The sequence below is a fragment of the Camellia sinensis genome, chromosome 8, assembly GCF_055761805.1.
Source record: "Camellia sinensis isolate YWXY chromosome 8, ASM5576180v1, whole genome shotgun sequence".
NCBI classification, from domain to species: domain Eukaryota; kingdom Viridiplantae; phylum Streptophyta; class Magnoliopsida; order Ericales; family Theaceae; genus Camellia; species Camellia sinensis.
The window spans coordinates 21423302-21442450 of NC_138968.1; the positions used below are offsets into that span (position 1 = coordinate 21423302).

Below are 19149 nucleotides of genomic sequence, written 5' to 3' on the forward strand. Positions count from 1 at the left end.
GTTATAAAAACATCAGATGTGGGAGGCAATAGCCGAAAATCAAGACTTGCACTTGCTTGTGAAAGAAGTGGTTACTATAGAGACAACAGGAAGATCAAGGAGAAACGATTAAGGTTGACAAGTTCTCAAAAGTGTGGATGTCTATTTCTATTAAGGGGAAAAAAATTACCTACAAATTACTAAGACGAATTGTGATAACATGTTTGATTGATGGATGCAAACAATGACAGATTTTATGGATGCTTTATGGATATTCATACACTTGATGTTTTTATGGATACTTTTATGTATGATTTTATGGATGTGTGTTTGATTTATGAATTTTTTTATGGATGTGTAGTTCGACTTTTTTGTGCCCCCTTTCAGAAGTCGAAATAAGCCCTACAGTTTGGACTCCCGCAATTTTGAATCTAATCTCACAAATGCAATGTAAAATTGATAAACACCAAAAAGTCCAAATCCGGCAAATCTTTTGGAAAATCAATTTTGAATCAAAATGCCAAAAATGGATTGCTTTACCAAATACAAAGTCGCCACCTAAATATTTCTGGAAAATTTAAGAAATCCATGACTCGTGCCAAAGGCCACGTGTCTATCATTACCAAGATTGTCTAGGCTCGGGAACTTAGGTACGAGAGTGAAAGGTCATGAATGCATTTGAGCACTCCCGTTCGCCCGATCAAAGATCAGCCTCTACTAATTATGATATAAATCTTATGTACATTATATGCTCTTGTTCAGGTTTATTAGGTTAGCATTACTATGTGATGCACACACACAAGTATAGACTAAATTGAAAGAATTTGAACATTTCGAGTCATGTTTGTTTTGCAAAATTGTTTTGAAATATGTACCACTTAAAAAAGTGATCGCATATAAGCATTTACTCAAATCATTCCAATTCAAGCAAAAAGCCTTCATCCACAGGCATTCAAGCAATTTATCATTTAAGCAGTTAGCCTCATGGCAAGCATGCTAAACATGGCAACATCAATACTTATGCAATTATGCTAAAACGAGTAAAAGCTTACCTAGTACTCCAAGCCAAAATAAACAAAAGAATTAGAAAAATGCATGATTCCTAACTATGCAACATGACTAATGTAACGCATGCGAGATACAATTACTAGGCTCAGCTACTAATATGGCATATAAAGTAATTAAATAGCATGCGGTCTAAGCACGTATTCAAAGAAGTATTGAACTGACAATGCAATTAGAATGATGAACCGAGCCTCGGTGCATGCAATACAAATGGATACAAGCATGAAATATGCTAAACAAAACATGATGTCTCTAAAATAACCATCATAAGCTAGTAAATAAAAGGGAGAAAGACGTGTGGTTGGAAAACATACACGTTATTACATTGCGCTCTCATGAAGGAGAGTCCGAATAAACTAATTCAATCAACTAACTAATTAAAGCTAAGCTAATTATTACAAAACAAATGAAATTAGCTAAAATACTTAACTTATTATTACAACAAATGAATCAACTAACTATTCTAGTTAACTAAATATTACAAAACGAAATCTAATAATTAGTTTAACTAACTAATTAATTACAAACACATATCAAAATTAACTAGTTACAACTAATTAATTACAACAAATATTTAAACTTAAACAAGCTTGGAATGTAAAGAATGCTTATGCACGTGCTCGGTTTTCACCCGAAAAGCCATTGTTTCGCTTCTAGAGAGCCTCTGTTGCACAGAGAACACAAACATTGTTGCCTACTTCCAGAATAACTTTGTTTTGCTCCACAAACACACTGTTGAATTTTGCATCAGTGGCCGGCCGGCCAGTGATGAGGACTGTCGGCCACCAGTGATGGTCAGCCAGCCATCAAAGGTGGTCTGTCGACCACCTGTCGGCCATGGAAAGTGGTCTGCTGGCCACTGTTGCCCAGTTCACCTTGCTACAACAGAGGACAAACAAAGCATGCACAAGGTATTTTCAAGGGTTTGTTTGCACAACTCACCCCTCCTTTTTATGAGCAAATCAAAGGAGTAATGAACTTGGTTCACAAACCACCAACTCAAGCAATTTCATTGCATGATGGCATATGAACCAAAGTGTGCAAGTTCAATAAATGCAACAAAATAAGACTCTAACCTCCTCACTTTCATGAGTTGATCAAGGGAAGTGGTGACCTTGGATACTTGAATCATTTCATCACCAATGAATATGAAATGCCTTAGGCTTCCATGTGTTCAATTAATGTCTGATTGAACACGATAAATTATTATCTTGCACCATTTTAATCCCAAGTTTTAATTACCTTTCAATTCTTTAGTTCATTGAGTCCAAATGTGAATTTAAGTCCTCTAAATGGAAAGAAGGCTCAAACCAAAAGTTGTTTTAGGCATGAAAGAGACATCATACTGTTGGTAATGAATCCCAAAGGGATTAAACCCTTAAGCATGACATCTCAATCTCATGCTTTAAACAAACAAGTTGTTTGAACCACTTTCAAAGAAAAACAAAAAGCCAAGAAATGAGGGAGGTTGCAGAGATTATTAGTGCTGAAAATGAGTGAGAAAAGCATAAATAAATGCTATCAACTCAAATAAGAAGGTGTCTAGAACACCAAACTTATGAGGATTATTACACTACAAGCATGCAAAACAAAGCTCAAATGCAACCAAAAACCTAAAACAGTGCTAAAACAATCTAAAATAAGTCTTAAAACATGCTGGAATTAAGGCAAAAAAGGCTAAATTAACATGCTAAAACATAGCACAAACTAGGCTAGTAAGCAAGGCACGATGAGGGGAGGCTAACCCTCCAAATTTGGACTTTAAAACATGATTTTGGCCACTGAAATAACTCTGAAAATCAATGTTTAAAAGCTCAAAAAAAGATAGTAAAAGGGTGAAAAACACAAGGGCAAAGGCCTTCAAAGCAAGATACAAAGAATGGTGGAACACCCCTCAACCTTTAATGACCTTAGAACCCAAGCTTCAGCCCAAAAACACTTGACTTAGCTATGGCTTTGGGCATAGCTGAGTCAGGTGTTCCTGCGTCCTCCGCTTGTGCTTGTGGAAACTTCTGATGCTAAAGTGGGCCCGGATTGTGCCTCATCTTCAAGCCAAGTGAGGGCATTCGCCAGAAAGTGCGCAACTGAAATTAGGGGCAAGGGCCAGAAGCTCTCTCGTCCTCCAAGTAGTGAGGTACCTAGCCAAATGTGAACCTCTGACAGGGAATGAAACCGGGTATTCTACCCCCTCCTCTGAGAAGTCCGATCATGTCCAAATTAACGCCTGAACCAGAATGAAAAGTAGAATACACAATGTGTCAGGCCAATTAACTCAATGCCAGGTTGCCGAGTCATGCGGTAGCTCATTTCGATCAAATTAAGCCAGGGGCAACGCCAAGCAATGTCAGCAGCAGACCTATTGCACATCCAATGGCACCACTACCCTTCATTCGGGAAATCCACTAGCTGTTGGTGGAAAAAGTATGCTCGGGCTAAGTATGTGGGGCAAGAGTCCACTACCTTCAGCTTGTCCATAAGCCATATCTAGGGAGGAATGAAAGAAAAGAGAGATTAAATAACAAAGAAAAGTACGTTGAGAGAAAAAGTGAGAAAAGGGCTTTAAGAGGAAAACAGAGCATGAGTGCCAAGAGATGTGAGAAACAAATATCAGAAAGGGTGGGAAACATTACCTGAAGAAGTAGTGGGCTCCCTACAAATTTGGTGGTCTCTCGCCGATGAAAGATGTTTAAGCCCATCAAAGTCTCAGCCAACGCCAAACCAATGCAACTCCTGCCCTCTTTCAAACCTTAGGCTACTTCGATTAATCGAATACTAGACCCACTGAAACTAGGGGCAAGGAGGAAATGTGCTAGCATGCACAAACAAATGGCGTGTTGTCAAAAACGCCGCCAAAGAAGGTCGCTTCAGTCACTGGCCTCGGAAAATCAATGAATCAAATTGGAAATGTTCAACTCTCCATTGTGAACCAAGGAACGGGCCTCGTGTAAAGTAAGCCCGCACATCCGCCCCAAAGCTTGAATGTGACCAAAACGGGGCTGAGGCAATATTTTCGCATCGCGCCGGGACTCCATTAGCACTTGAAATTCTTCGATTGTTGGGCATATCTCTTGTCCCCCGAAGCAAAAGACGTGTGTAATCGGGTTCCAACATCTAGCCGCAGCATGTAGAAATAGAAAACACAGTGGAGTACAACTCAACGGGAACAGTGCATTTATGCCGAAACTCCAGAAATTCACCTTTTCCGAGCCATCTAAAGTTGCAATCCAATCTAAGAGGTTTTGGGCAAGAAATGGCTCCATTTGTAGCAAAAACAACAGCCAAAATGAGTTCTAGAGAAAAAATGACGAATGTGAAGCTTTTGTAGAAAATAAGGCAGTAAGTGGAAGTCAGGTGGTAACAATCTGGAGGTTCCTCACATTGATGGCCGACCGGCCATTAGTGATGGCAGACAGGTTACCTTGGTAACAGACTGGCCACCACTGGTGGTCGATAGCCTCTATTCATGGCCGACAGCCTTCTTGTTTGTCCTATTGTCCACCTGTGTGCTGAGAATGCTGAAGGCATGTGTTTTGTTCTGTTCTTTATGCATTCTAAGGTCTTGTTTTGAGTCCTTTTAGTTCTAGCAAGTTTGTTGAGTTGTATTTGAGTTGTTTTGTTTATCGAGTTGTTTTGTTTTGTTTATCAAATTGTTACTATTTTGATTATCAAGTTGTATTACTTTGTTTGTTAGTGTTGGTTGGTTCATTACCCCGATTAAGAGAGTTGTGCCAATACCATGTTCAAATTTCATTATTAAATTCAATCTCGTTTTCATGCGATGCTGTGCTCATGATGCAAAATACAACACTTTTTCAAATGAAAATTGGTTTTCATTCTGATCATGGTTGTTTTTACAAAAGTGCAGTACAAGTTTTTAAAGCAAATAAAACCTGTCTGAAACTGTACAATGTGTTAACATTACTAACAAAAAGAAGCTAAGCAAAAACTACAAGAAAATCAGCACCAGTCGCCTCAAGCTCATCATGCCCTCTTCGTCCTCTTCCTCAGAGAAAGGGACTCTGGGGCACTGTCTCCGTCAGCGCCGCTGTCTGAATCTGAACCAGAGTCTGAGCTGGTGTCATCTCCACTCTCTGTCTCTGAACCTGCCTCGGCATCAGCATCCCCACTCTCGAAACCAGAGTCGCCGTCGTCTCCACTCTTAAAGGACTCAGACTGTGGACTCACTGCCTCCTCGGAGCCACTCATCTTGACATCGTCATCGCTCAGAATGAGCTCTGAAGGACCACTCTCATCTCAGGTGCCCCTGGCTCTGCCTCGGCTGCGTGCCGGAGCCTGTCTCTCTTTCCTCCCTGCTGCTGGAGAAGGCACCGCTGGTGCAAATGCTGTAGCTACCGCCGGTGCTGTCGGTATGGGTGAGACCTAAAAAGACAGTTGTCATATGTCAACCACAATATACGTATCAGATGCAAGTATGGTGTGTAGAATGAGTATATGTAAAAGTCAGGTACAATGTATGAATACAGTATAGAAGTGCAGTATTTCAGATGCAGTGTATTAGTGCAGTGTAGGGAAGTTTTCAGTTGAAATGTCAGTTTCAGTGTGTCAGTGGAAATTTGATGACTGGAATGTAAGAAAACTGAAGAAATGACCTGAATGTCGTGGAAGTTGAGCAATGCCTCCCTCCTCAATATCATATCCTCGAATAAGGCTAGTAGCTCCAGTAGATCCTTGGTGTATCCTGGGGGTGCCTACAAATGCATTGGAAATTATCAATGTCCAAAAGGAACAAATATCAGAAAGAGATGGGAAAACTAAAACATGTGGTACATACTGGGAGTGCATCATGAGCTCTGACATATCTATGCCCCGCTGCAACAGGCTCAATCAGGATCTAGTATGCCTCCCCAATATACTGCCAACATGTGAGTGTAGTAGGCAGCTCCGGGCAGCCAGTCCTCTGCCCCGCCTAGGTCGCTCATCTACCATGTGCCCTAGTCGCCTGGGCACTCTTGCTCTCTCTCTCGCAGCTGGAGCCCCCGCCCCCTCACCTCCACGAATACCGGTCAAAGGAGGCATGAGATGTGTCCGGATAAATGTCGAATAATCCCCCTCCTCGCGAAAGTAGTCGGCCTCCAAGCCCTCTATGAACTGAATCATCTCCTAGAAGGTGAGTCTCTCTATAGCTCTCATAGATGATCGGGGCACCGTGGGAACTACTGGCTTAGGCAAACCCATGGTCTGGCGCAAGAACCACTCGCCTAGAAACCAGGCTCGACAAACCGGGCACTCGAACAAAAGCCGAAAATGGGAGGCCTTCCAAACTCCAGTGTACTGGTCCCTGACTCTGGCCGGCATCGTCGCCCAAGGTTACCAAGTGATCTGTAAATAGAGAATGCACAGATTGTCAGTGGCCATCAGATAGCGAAGTATGAATCAGAGCCCAAGTATAATGAAAATAACTGTGAATTTTGAGTTACCTCTGTCACGGTCACTATGTCGAAGTATCGGCGGAAGAATGAAAAGGTCTCCCGGGTCCTCCGCAAGCATCTCCAGTCGTACCAATGAGAGTACAGCATAACAGGGGGCATCTCCACCTCTGGCTCCGAAGCAAGGGTCGAGAAACATGCATATACCAGCTGCAAAGAAAAAGCAACAGTGAGTATACAGCATATAAATACAAAGAATGTAGAAAGTATAATGTGCGTGCAGTATACAGAGAATGCAGAATGCAGAAAACAGAATGTGTGTGCAGTGTACAGAAAACGCAAAGTAGAAAGTACTAAAAAGGAAGGCAGAAAATGCAAAGCAGAAATGTAAAGTGTACCTCCCAAGCTCGCCAGTAGCCGCATATCCTGTCTCCGCTCCTGCGGGATGTCGAGCTCATATAGCTGTACAATGTGGCTAAGCCAGCTCCTCTCCAATCATAGAGCCGGATCTACGGTAAATCCACCAAGGCGCTCAGAAGATACAATCCTACAGTGTTCGCCCTGTTCACAAACAAGGTGATGTCGAAGAGGAATATCAAAAAGCCTCGGGCGTAATGTTTGGTCTCCTCTGGGGTCTCTGGCTCGCTGCCTCAAAACTGCTCCACAAACCAACTATATCGTACCATCCCCGGTCGGAAGAGAAGTGGGCGTGCCTCTAACTGGTAGTTCCAGGCGGCCTCTCACTTGCCCATATCTATATCATAAGGAATCGGGTGACCCCCTACTCCTATGCCGGTAAGCATGGAGAAGTCATAGGAAGTCATCGTCATCTCCCTAGCCGTAGAGAAGTGGAAGGAGTTGGTGGTATCCCACCACCTCTCTACCAATGCTCCAAGTAAGAGCCGACTTGCAATAAGGCGTGATAGTCCCGTGCAGAATGAACTAAAGTCGGCCTCATCGATAATATGGCAAACACCGGCAGGAAGCTCCATGTACCAGTCCCTCACAGACGTGGCTCCATAGCCTCTAATAGAGCGAGAATCCTCCTGTGATCAGAACAATGATATACGGTGACATGAGAACAAGCAGATGCAAAGGCAGTGTAAGAAATATAGTACAAGAGTGTGATTAGGGCAAGAAATGCAGTAAGAGGCAAAAAATGCAATGTAAATATTACATTTGAAGCAAGGACCACAATTAAAGAAAGAAATGCAATGTACAGTGAAGAAAACAAGAGAATACAGTGTATACCTCGGTGGCGCCATAAGACAAATAGGAGTCCGGCTCTCGTAGCAAGAGGTCCTTTGGTGCACCTCGCACAAACTCTCTGAAATGCTGGATACTCCCGGGTGGTAGCACATGCATCTGAAGATGATATGTCGTCGAATCAAAGGGTCAAATCCTAGGTGGTAGTAGAACTAGCTCAGGCTCTGCCTCCATCTCTGGAGACAATTGGGATGGGATCTCCGGGGAAGCTCCGTCGTGAGATATGTCATCCGCCATCTGGAAAGAAGATGAGAAAATGGTCGAAGATGAGGAAAATAGATGGAAAATGCGAAAAGTCAACCCTAGGAGAGAGAAAATGGATGAAAAAGCCAAAGCCCGGAAAAAGGCACCAAACCCAAGAAGAACTCGAGGGGAACAAGCCTCAAGTGGTGAAACTCTAAGAAAAAGCACCGAAATCAAATTTCAATCGGTTCAAAACGGAGTAAACTAAGAGGGTTTAGCGAAGAAAATGTGCATGAGGCGTTGGAAAATGCGTATAAAGCTCAAATCTAGAGAGGGAAAGTGTCTAGAGAGAGAGGGAGGATTTTCAGCTTTGAAGGAGTAAGGAAATGAAGTATGGGTGAGTGTATATAAAAACCCGTGGTGAAAAGACCAAAATGGCCCCGATCTGCCATCGGTGGCCGACCGGCCACCACTGGTGGCCGACAATCTTCAATGGTGGCCGACAGGTGGCCAGCACCATCCTCTAGCGGCCGTCCAGTGCCCAGTGCCCCTGAATTGAATCCTGATGCTATTTTTGTCCCTGTTTCCTGAGAGGTGCAAGGAAAGGTCACTGTTGAGTTCAAATTCTCTCTGTGGAAGCTTGAAACCGTGTTTTCGGTGATCGTCGTTCGTCACTTGTTGAACGAGGTGTATCCTTTTTGCATATCGCAACTTTTCCGAGAGGTAAATTAGAAAGTTGCTACTGAACTTGTTTCGAAGAATACGCTTTCATTCTCGCATAGACTATGCATCTCTTCATTACGTATGTAGAACGTGCATTTCACATATGCACATTTCAATTGTGCATAGAACATGCATTTGGTACTGGGTGTTGAATATGCCTTCATGTAGCATTTTGCCTCGATTGTTTTCCTTACATAGAACATGCATTCTTACTATATCGCATTTGTTGAGTTTCATACAGGCACGATACTGTATGTACGGCTCATTCGAGAAACTAGACGATATTGTATGTACGGTTCACTCAGAGGAGTTCCAGATAAGATCATTTGTGCCCTTCGAAATGCATTTATTCATTTTCTCCTCTCGCGTGAGACGCGTTTGGACGCATTAACCTTTCTCCTCGCGCGTGAGACGCGTTTGGACGTATTCACCTTTCTCCTCTTGCGTGAGACGCGTTTAGACATATTCACTTTCTCCTCTCATGTGAGACGCGTTTGGACATTTTCACCTTTCTCCTCTCGCGTGAGACGTGTTTGGACGTATTCACCTTTCTCCTCTCGCGTGCGACGCGTTTGGATGTATTCACTTTCTCCTCTCACGTGAGACGCGTTTGGACGATTTCAAATTTCTCTTCTCGCGTGAGACGCGTTTTGACGTATTCACTTTCTCCTCTCGCGTGAGACGCGTTTGGACGTATTCACTTTCTCCCTTCGCGTGAGACGCGTTTGGACGTATTCACTTTCTCCTCTCGCGTGAGACGCGTTTGGACGTTTTCACTTTTCTCCTCTCGCGTGAGACGCGTTTGAACGTATTCACCTTTCTCCTCTCGCGTGAGACGCATTTGGACGTTTCCTCCTTTCTCCTCTCGCGTGAGACGCGTTTGGACGTATTCACCTCTTTCCTCTCACGTGAGACGCGTTTGGACATATTCACTTTCTCCTCTCGCGTGAGATGCGTTTGGACGTATTTACCTTTCTCCTCTCGCATGAGACGCATTTGGGCGTATTAACTTTCTCCTCCTATGTGAGACGCGTTTGGACACATTCACCTTTCTCCTCTCGCGCGAGACGCGTTTGAATGTATTCACTTTCTCCTCTCGCGTGAGACGCGTTTGGACATTTTCACCTTTCTCCTCTCGCGTGAGATATGTTTGGACATATTCACCTTTCTCCTCTCGCGTGAAACTCGTTTGGATGTATTCACCTTTCTCCTCTCGCGTAAGACGCGTTTGGACATTTTCACCTTTCTCTTCTCGCGTAAGATGTGTTTGGATGTATTCACTTTCTCCTCTCGCGTGAGACGTGTTTGGACGTTCTCACCTTTCTCCTCTCGCGTGAGACGCGTTTGGACGTATTCACCTTTCTCCTCTTGCGTGAGACGCGTTTGGACGTTTTCACCTTTCTCCTCTCGCGTGAGACGCGTTTGGATGTATTCACCTTTCTCCTCTCACGTGAGACGCGTTTGGACATATTCACTTTCTCCTCTCGCGTGAAACGCGTTTGGAAGTATTCACCTTTCTCCTCTCGCGTGAGATGCATTTGGACATATTCACTTTCTCCTCTCGCGTGAGACGCGTTTGGACGTATTCACCTTTCTCTTCTCGCGTGAGACGCTTTTGGACGTATTCATTTTCTCCTCTTGCGTGAGACGCGTTTGGACGTATTCACTTTCTCCTCTCGCGTGAGACGCGTTTGGATGTATTCACCTTTCTCCTCTTGCATAAGACGCATTTGGACGTATTCATTTTCTCTTCTCGTGTGAGACGCGTTTGGACGTATTCGTTTTCCCGCCTCGCGCGTACAACGGGTTAGGATTTTGGTTGAAACCTTAGGTAAGCCCGACGGTTATGTTGCTTTTCGCCTTTCCTGCGCGTTACATAGTTAAGCTTGCATAATTTTCTTACATCCTTTCTGTATGAAGTGTGGTTTGGCTAATGATTCTCACGCGTGGCGTGTTCATTTACTTATTTCTTTTCATGTTTGGGATGTTGTACCTTGTTTCGGTTTGTTCGAATATGGCATTTTCATTGCATTGTATTTGCATTTAAATGTTTCATTACAACCTCATTGCATGATCATAAGTTATGTTCTTACATCGTGCATATCATTTGCAGTTTGCCCCAAAACTATGCTGGTTTGATTCCTTGCGAAGGGGTACGTAAGTAGTCTGCAAGGGTGACCATACGAGTCATGGGTTTCCTAAATTTTTTCAAAATAAAATATTTAGGTGGCGACTCTGTATCTGGAAAAATAGTTCATTTTTGACATTTTTTAATCCTAAAATCAATTTTTCAAAAGATTTGGCAGATTTGGACTTTTTGGTGTTTATCAGTTTCACATTGCACTTGTGAGATTAGATTCAGAACTGCGGGAGTCCGAACTGTAGGGCTTTCTTTCAAACCTTCCGAAATGGGGCGCGAAAAAGCCGAGCTACAATATATATACTAGCCATCAAAGCCACATGATGGTAATACCATCTTGGGCATGGTCCAAAGAGACTTTCTAGTGAATATTATGTTGCTTAAGGCTGTGTTTGGTTGGTGGATTTGATAAGTAATTTGAAAAAAGAAAAAGAAAATGTAGGTGAAATATATACACACTTTTTTTATTTCTTTTTCTAAATCTCTCCTCAAATCCTCCAACCAAAGACAACATTAGTGACGCAAGTTAGGCATATATAGTGAGTGGTAGAGATACTTTGTTGTCGGGAATAGACTTTTTTAGTTGGTTTTTTAATTTTTTAACTATTTTAGTTTGGAATAAAAGTTTATTTGATTTGATTTTTTTTACTTTTGTGAAAGAAAAAAAAAAGTAAAATGATTATGATTTAAATATAATATTTTATTTTTTTTATTTATTTAGTCTGATTTATCTTTTGTGTTTTTTTAATCTAAAAAGCCAATGCCAAAAGAAGCATTTGTGACAAGGATATTTAAAAGATGTTAGGCTTGCCAGTGAGATAAAAGCTTCCTTCAACTGAGAGAGATTCTTGATAATAGGTCTCGTTTGGTAAATGGTGATTTTAGTCAAAAAGTCATTAAACAAATCAAAAAGTCAACAACATATACCAAAAAATCAAATCTTTCCTTTTTCTCTCTACTATTTGCATATTTTTTTGTAAAAAATTAAAAAGTCATCTCAAATATACTAATTTTTTTACATCATAATTTAGTCAAAAAGTCAAAAAATTACTAAAAAAACATATTGAGAGAGTTAGCATTTGTCATTGGCACCAATCCTTTATTGTATTGAGTAAATTCAATTGAGTTGGCTCAATGGGTTGGCTCAGATTTTAGAAGACTTGTAAGTGGGCAAGTTACACTATTAGAATCTTGCTAGATACATTGCACTATCGCTCTACAGATGCAACTTGCAAATAAATTGGCAAGTTGATGCTATGGAAAAAGTACCATTTTCTCTTCAAGAATTGGTGTATAAATAAGAGTGTTAGTAGAATGCAAAAGAGCTTGTGAAGAGCGAGCAAGAACATCTAAGAGCAAGCAAGTGTAAGCAAAGTATGAGTGAGTGTGAGTTGAGTTTGAGAGTTTCCTCCTCCTCTATTGTTGTATTTGTTTATTCTTTTGAATTTGCGAAATTCGCCCCCGTGAATATAGGCGATCTGTCGAACCACGTAAATTTTTATGTTCTTATTTGATTGCTTGTTTATGTTTATTTCTGGCCCTGAGCACAACATTTTTCTATCTGTAATGAAATAAATTACTCAGTGTTGTTTTGTGAGAATGTCATAAACACATTTTAGTTTTAGATTTTTGTCAAATTCGTGTGGATATCATAGAAATTAAGGATATTAGGAGCGGGAATGAGCTTTAGCTTGCATTTTTTTTTTTTTTTTTTTTATTGAGCTGTAGCTTGGATCAAAACTTTAAAAACAAAGAGCAAAAAAATATTAAGAATATTTAATATATAATTTAAATTTATTTAAGATGTGAGTTTCACTTTGTAAGAGTTAAATCAAATATCAAATCTATATGACCAAAAATAACTAAGGTGCAAGCGATTTGACTACTAACATGAGATTTTTAAAAAAAAATTATAAAAATTTATTATACATTAAAAATAAATGAAAAAAATTATCAAAATTGCTATATAAATACCTCTTTTAACTTTTCTTACAACATCCTATCTAAAAAAAATAATAAGAAGAAAAATTTTCTTACAAAATATATAGAAAAATTAGTGATAAATCCAATCTAATGAGGGTGTAAGGCATTAAGTCTAGTGAATATTTTTTGTTGGTAAGAAATCCACGCTTTGTAAAGTAATTTGGTAAAAAGTCCTAGAATATATTTTGTTTTCAATTTTACCCCTGGACTTTTTTTTTTATCTGTTTGACTTTTCCTTGACTATTTATTCAAATTCATATTTATCTATTCAAAAAAAAAATATTTGTTCAAATTTATATCTATCTATTCAAATTTTTATAACTTATTTTTTCTATCGGTTCAAATTCACACCATTTCAAACTTTTCTCTTTCTATCTGTTCCTCCTACTTATTCTCTCTCTCTCTCTCCCTCTCTCTCTCTCTCTCTCTCTCTCCCCCCTCTTTTTTCTCTCTATCTGTTGGAAAAAATCTCTACTGAAAATATATATTTTTATCTGTTGGAAAAATCTCTACTGAAAATATATATGTTGAAAAAGGAAAAAAGAATCTATCTTTTACAATCATCATCATCATCATCATCAACATCTCTCAAATCTATAAAATAAAAATAAAAATAAAAAACATCTCTCTTTATCACTCTATCTGTAGGAATGAACACACACACACACACACACACAAAAAAAAAGACCAAACATTTTTTTGTGTGTGTGTGTTTGTTGAAATACAAATCTCTGTTCAAATCTTGTAATCCCATACTCAACAACCACTAGATAGATCATAGCTTTAAGAAAATGAAGATATAATAGAGAAAGTCAAACACATTTACAGCAATGGAGCAACAAGGAACAATACAGCAATGAAGCAATCGAGCGAGAAAGAGGACCGCGACTCAACGTAGTGTAGTCTGACGACTCTACTCTCCTGGCGCTACGACACCGCCACCGAAAGGAAAGATCATTGACACTACGCTCAAATCTCAGCCCACAGTGGTCAGATATTGGATCCCATAAAGCCTGGTGCAATGGATGTGAGGACGGTAGGGAGATCGACTGAGATCGAGAGAGTGAGATTGCAATAAAAGAAACAGTAAGGAAGAGAGAGAGAGAGTGTGTGTAACGAGTGGTAAGCTGGTGTCACCATCGCCGCCTTGGCCACTATGATTTATTTGACTCTTCGCATGGCTGGTAGGGCCAGAAACGAACCAATCGGCTCGGCTCGGCTCGGCTCGTTTACTTATCAAGCTCGTTTATTGAGCTCGAGCTCAGCTCGATAAGAAATTGGGCTCGAGCTCGGCTGGGTTCGGCTAGATAATGTTTTTCTAATATTATTTATATTATTTAAATAAAAATAAAAAATATTATTTATATTATTAATATATAAATATGTATAATATATTAATATATTTATTATATAATTTATATAAAGATAAATGAGCCGAACTTAACGAGCCAAGCTTATGCGAGCTCGAACTTGGCTCATTTACTAAACGAGCCTAATATTCGAGCTCGACTCGTTTATTAAACGAGCCGAGCTAAGCTGAGCTTGTTCATTAGCAGCTCGGTTCATTGACAACTCTAATGGTCCATGAGGAAAGTGAATGGGTTGGTGAAGATAGAGACGCCGAGGATGAGGGCAAACCAGTGGTACAGAAGAAGAGAGAGAGAGAGAAGTGGAGTTGGGGCCGACACAGATTCCAGTGATGCCATCGCTGCCAAATTCAACTCCTCTTGCTCGCCGACGCAAAGAGACATAGAGCCAAAGAGAGAGAGATCTTGCCAGCTGAAAACTAGGGTTCCTTCGACGGCTTGCTAAAGCTTGGAGCTCGATACTTGAACTCAATGGCGATGGGCTATTTAACTCGCCACTGCTTCCTTATATTCGGTAGCCGCCACAGTAACGAAGAGAGAGAGAGAGAGTACTAAATGGATTATAGAAAGGGTAATTTGGTCTTTTTGTAAAAATACGTTCTTATGGACATGATATTTTAACACACGGACCTTTGAACAAAAGAAATTTCAATTTGGACTATTGGACAGAGCACCCAAATATATATTATTAATCACTTATCTTTTAATACTCAAATAATTAAAATATAATAATATTTCAATGGGTTAATTATGACTCCATTTAGTTTAGTTTTTTCAAAAAAGTTTTGAATTGTATTTTGAAAGATAAATTGTTGAAAAGAATTTTAAAATTTGTTTAGTTATGAGTTTTGAAAATAATTTTGGAATGATTTGTAGTTTTTTTTTTTTTTTTTTTTGTAGTAGAATAGATGGATGTGAAAGAAAATTTGATTGATTGATTTGTAAAATGTGACGGAATGAGAAGATAGAGCAGAGAAAGAAAATTATTGGTTGGTCTTGGAGCACCGCGTGGCCATGCCCCACACCAATCACAATTTACTATGCCCCTCATATTTCCTAATCACCTAACACAAATTCGTGGGCTCCACCCTTTCCACCAATCATAACACCATTGGAGCACCACGTGACAGTGCCCCAACAAGACCAACCAATAACTTCTCGAAGAGAGGAGAGAGAAAAAGTAATTGATTGATTTATTAATAATTGAGAGAGAGTGAGAAGTGAGAAAAAAAATTTGAAAAGAATTTTAAAAATTGTAAATCAAACATGTTTTTTAATTTTTTGATCCAAATGTTAATTTAAAAACTAAATCAAAGGGTTCGTTTTTCTACCATATATTTTGATTCAAACTTCACTTTAGTTCCTATAATTTTAAATTGAATAATTTGGCCCCTACACTATTAACATAGTTTCAATTTACTCATTCCATCCAAATTGGAGTCTAAAATTAACCATTTTAAAACACTTGTCAATCTTCTAAAGTGTACATGTAAACAAAATTAATAAAAACTTAGATGAAATAATCAAATTAAAATTAGATTTAAAGTATAAGAACTAAAGTATTCAAATTAAAATAATAAAAACTAAAATAAAATTGAGCAAAGCAACACATCCACCAAATTCAAGTAATTAATAAGATCTAACTGATCACCAAACATATATGATTATAGTTTAAAAATAGAGTACGAAAGGTGTTGTTTGGGCAAGTGAGGAAAAAAATTTAAGAATATAAAAACGGATAATAAAATGAGATACAAACTCTTTTATACAAGGTGAGTCTTATCTTTTTATAGATCCCACAACTCATGTGAGAAGATTGTGCCCAATTCTTTGATCCTTTTCTGCGTTCCTAGAAAACTAATCCTTGAGGCCAACCTTAATATGTTCAGTTTTTTAAGTTTTTATTTGTAGATCATGTATATGTATATATATATATATATATATTGTTAGGTTTTTATTCTTGGCAATTTCGTTTGACAAAACTCCTTTTAGTTGTAATTTTATTCGCTCTTGTATTTTAGCGAGGATATTAGTTTTAGATGCAAATCCAACCCGAATTATGCCTTACAGATAAGTTTGTGGTGTTTAATTCTTTCAAGATTGCCACTTCGCTGATTATGACGGGGATCGAGCTGCCCAGTCAGCTCGCGGGGGTCCAGGGGGCAGCGCCCCTTGGCGGGTCCGGGACAGCGCCCAAGCGGGGTTGAGGGGCAGCGCCCCCAAAGCAAAACGCAAAATTACATTTTAAGTTGCCTGCGTCTGCATAAAGACCTAAAAAAGGTGTTTGTTCACTTGAGCAAAGGATGCGTGGCTCAAGCGAAATCACTTATGGAAAACACGCATTTTTGGTTCCTCGCTCGAGCGAGAGAGTCTTCGCTCGAGCGAGCATTGTGATTCAGATTTCTATAAGTACGTGTTTCTGTCAGATTTTAGGATTACTACTACAGATCTTCTTCTTGGGTTCTAGGGTTTATATCTGGGAATATTTTGCTAGTTTTCTTTGATGTTTAATTGAATATTCAACTCATGGGTTAAGAAGAATACATCAAAGGTTCGTTTGTTCATTCTATACAAAAGAGAGAGTTGTTCTTCGGTGGATTCTGAAGAGTTTGAGCCTGGAACTTTGGTGGATTCTGGAGTGGCTCATCGTCAAGACAATTCCGAGGTGAAGACGGGGTTGGAAGAGACACATAAAGGTTGGTTCAATTCGGGTGTGGATTCGCTATGTAATTGAGAGTATACCTGTGTAATTCCTTTATATCTTCTTAGTGGATTATTTTGTGACTGTTGCCCATGGCTTTTTTTTGTGGTTTTTCGACGTAAAATCATTGTGTCGATTTGTCTTAATTGTTTGATTGGGATTGTTGTTTACTGCTTAAAATTGATACATAATCACAAATCAACATCTAGGGGATTTCTAGATTTTTCATATATATAAATTAATTGATTCCATAATGATTTCTTTATATCGATCTTCAAAAAAATGAACAACATATATGATTATTGAATCAATCTAATTTTCTTTATAAATGATCTAATCTGAAAGATAAATGGATCGGATTGTCATAATAAGACTCATGATGGACCTTGCAGATTTGAATATTACTATCCAATCCACTATGATAAGAAAAATATTATATAAATTAATAAATTTTTCTTACTAACTGATATACCAAAAAACCTTTTAATCTAAAATAAAGTCCACTTTAATAATGTGATAAGTGCCACATCAGTGAATAAAAATAAAAAATATAAAACTTATTAAATTGTATGTATGCTTTTAAGTGTTAAATATTCGCGTATCTCTTAATAGCTCAGCAATGGCTGCTCCAGATATTTGGCAATTAAATTTGACAAACCTACCTAAAAATGATTTGGTTAAGAGATCAAATCTTGTACTTGAAAAAAGCAAGGACTTAGTCACATATTTAAGTACTTACTAGTCTTCTAGAAGGACTGACTAGCACCATTTGTTTGAAATCCCCATAATTTTTATTATTATTCATGTAATAATATAATCACCAAGTAGAGATATCTTCTTCAATTGATCATATATTTTTATCAATAAATGCTCAATTTATTATTTTATTTATTTACACAGATCATCAAAACTTCTTATTAGTACATGTAGTTTCAACTACTCACTAAAAGATATCTAAAACTGATTATTAGTGTTTGTTAATGAAGCATCCCCAGCTAAAAGTCTTTGGGTGTGACTGTATGTACTAGTTGCAACTGAAAATAATAATAATAAAAAAAATAGAGAAAAATAGAAAGTATTATATATTATAGTGCATTTCTCAACCCAAATCAAAAGCAAAATGGGGAGGTCCTCCAACTTTGACTAGGAATTTGGAATAAAGTTTCCAGTTAGTCCTTATCCACGTATTATCATCTCATCTTTTAGCTTTCTTCAGGGTGCGAAACCAGTGTGTTCAACATTTTCTTTTTTTTACCACAATAAAATATTAGCAAGTTAATAAAATTAAACTCGATTGACTTGAACTTTTCAAATAAGTTAAATAATTATGATCATTTATATATGTGTGTGGGCACGCGCAGGGGTGATACGTTGCATATTTTAAAGATTTATGTTATAAGTACTAAAAATTTTATTAAATATTTAATTAAATATCTCAAGATTTAACAAAATCTCACATGAGTTTAAAATTTACACTCAAATGAAATATTTGATCAAATATTTAATAAAATTTTTAATATTTTTGTATTTTAAATGCCCCGAGGACAGTCATTAACAAAATCTAATAAACAATGTGAAGCCATTTATTAATTATCTCATATTGAATGAACAAAATATATATATATATATATATATATATATAGTTGGCAAAGCTGACCTAGAGGGTAGATCTGTCAATTTAGAATGGAACTGGGTTAGCCCCACAAATCCATTAGGCTTGCACCCTACCCTACCTAATATCCATGGGCCTCGGCGGTTGGGTTGTACTTTTGGACTAATCCTGTTACTTCTTTTTTATAGGAGTTACAGGCCGATTTTTTTGAAGTGGACTTAATTCCTAAGAAGTCTTGAGCTAAAATAATTTAGCTCATCTTTTATTTTTACCCTTCGCATTTAGTTGATTGTTTTTACCTTAAATCCAAACACATCCCTATCTCTATTTCTCTCTCTTCTCTCTCTCTCTCACTCTCCTATTTATGTCACTGGCATACTATATCCTCTACCATCACCATATATGTCACTCGGTTCAACTACACTCGCCTCAACCACCACCGTCATTCTCCCTCGTTGCCATCACCGCTACTCCTCCCCCATCATTCATCTGATAGCTTCAACACCGCAATCCTCCATCATCGATCTACCATCTTCGACATCGTCGCTGCCACCGTCTTCCTCCATCACCAGTTTAGGATGCAAAATATCCAATCAGTGCATTGAAATGTGTTGTTGATCTTCTACAGATGTATAACTGATTTGATAAATTTGTTACTTTCAATGATAAATTTGTTGTAATGCCCCTTTCTCTCAAATCAAGTCTGCTATTTGTAAATTTTTTAACAAATTCAACAATGATAA

General features: G+C 38.6%; 1 long non-coding RNA gene across 1 annotated transcript; it reads right to left on the minus strand.

Moving 5' to 3' along the window:
• Positions 1-4854: 4854 nt before the first annotated feature.
• Positions 4855-5974, minus strand: LOC145796847 (uncharacterized). The gene is made up of 3 exons (XR_014337440.1): positions 5837-5974; positions 5655-5753; positions 4855-5424 (listed from the first exon to the last, which is right to left on the minus strand). It is a non-coding gene; the product is annotated as an uncharacterized LOC145796847 (long non-coding RNA).
• Positions 5975-19149: the final 13175 nt, after the last annotated feature.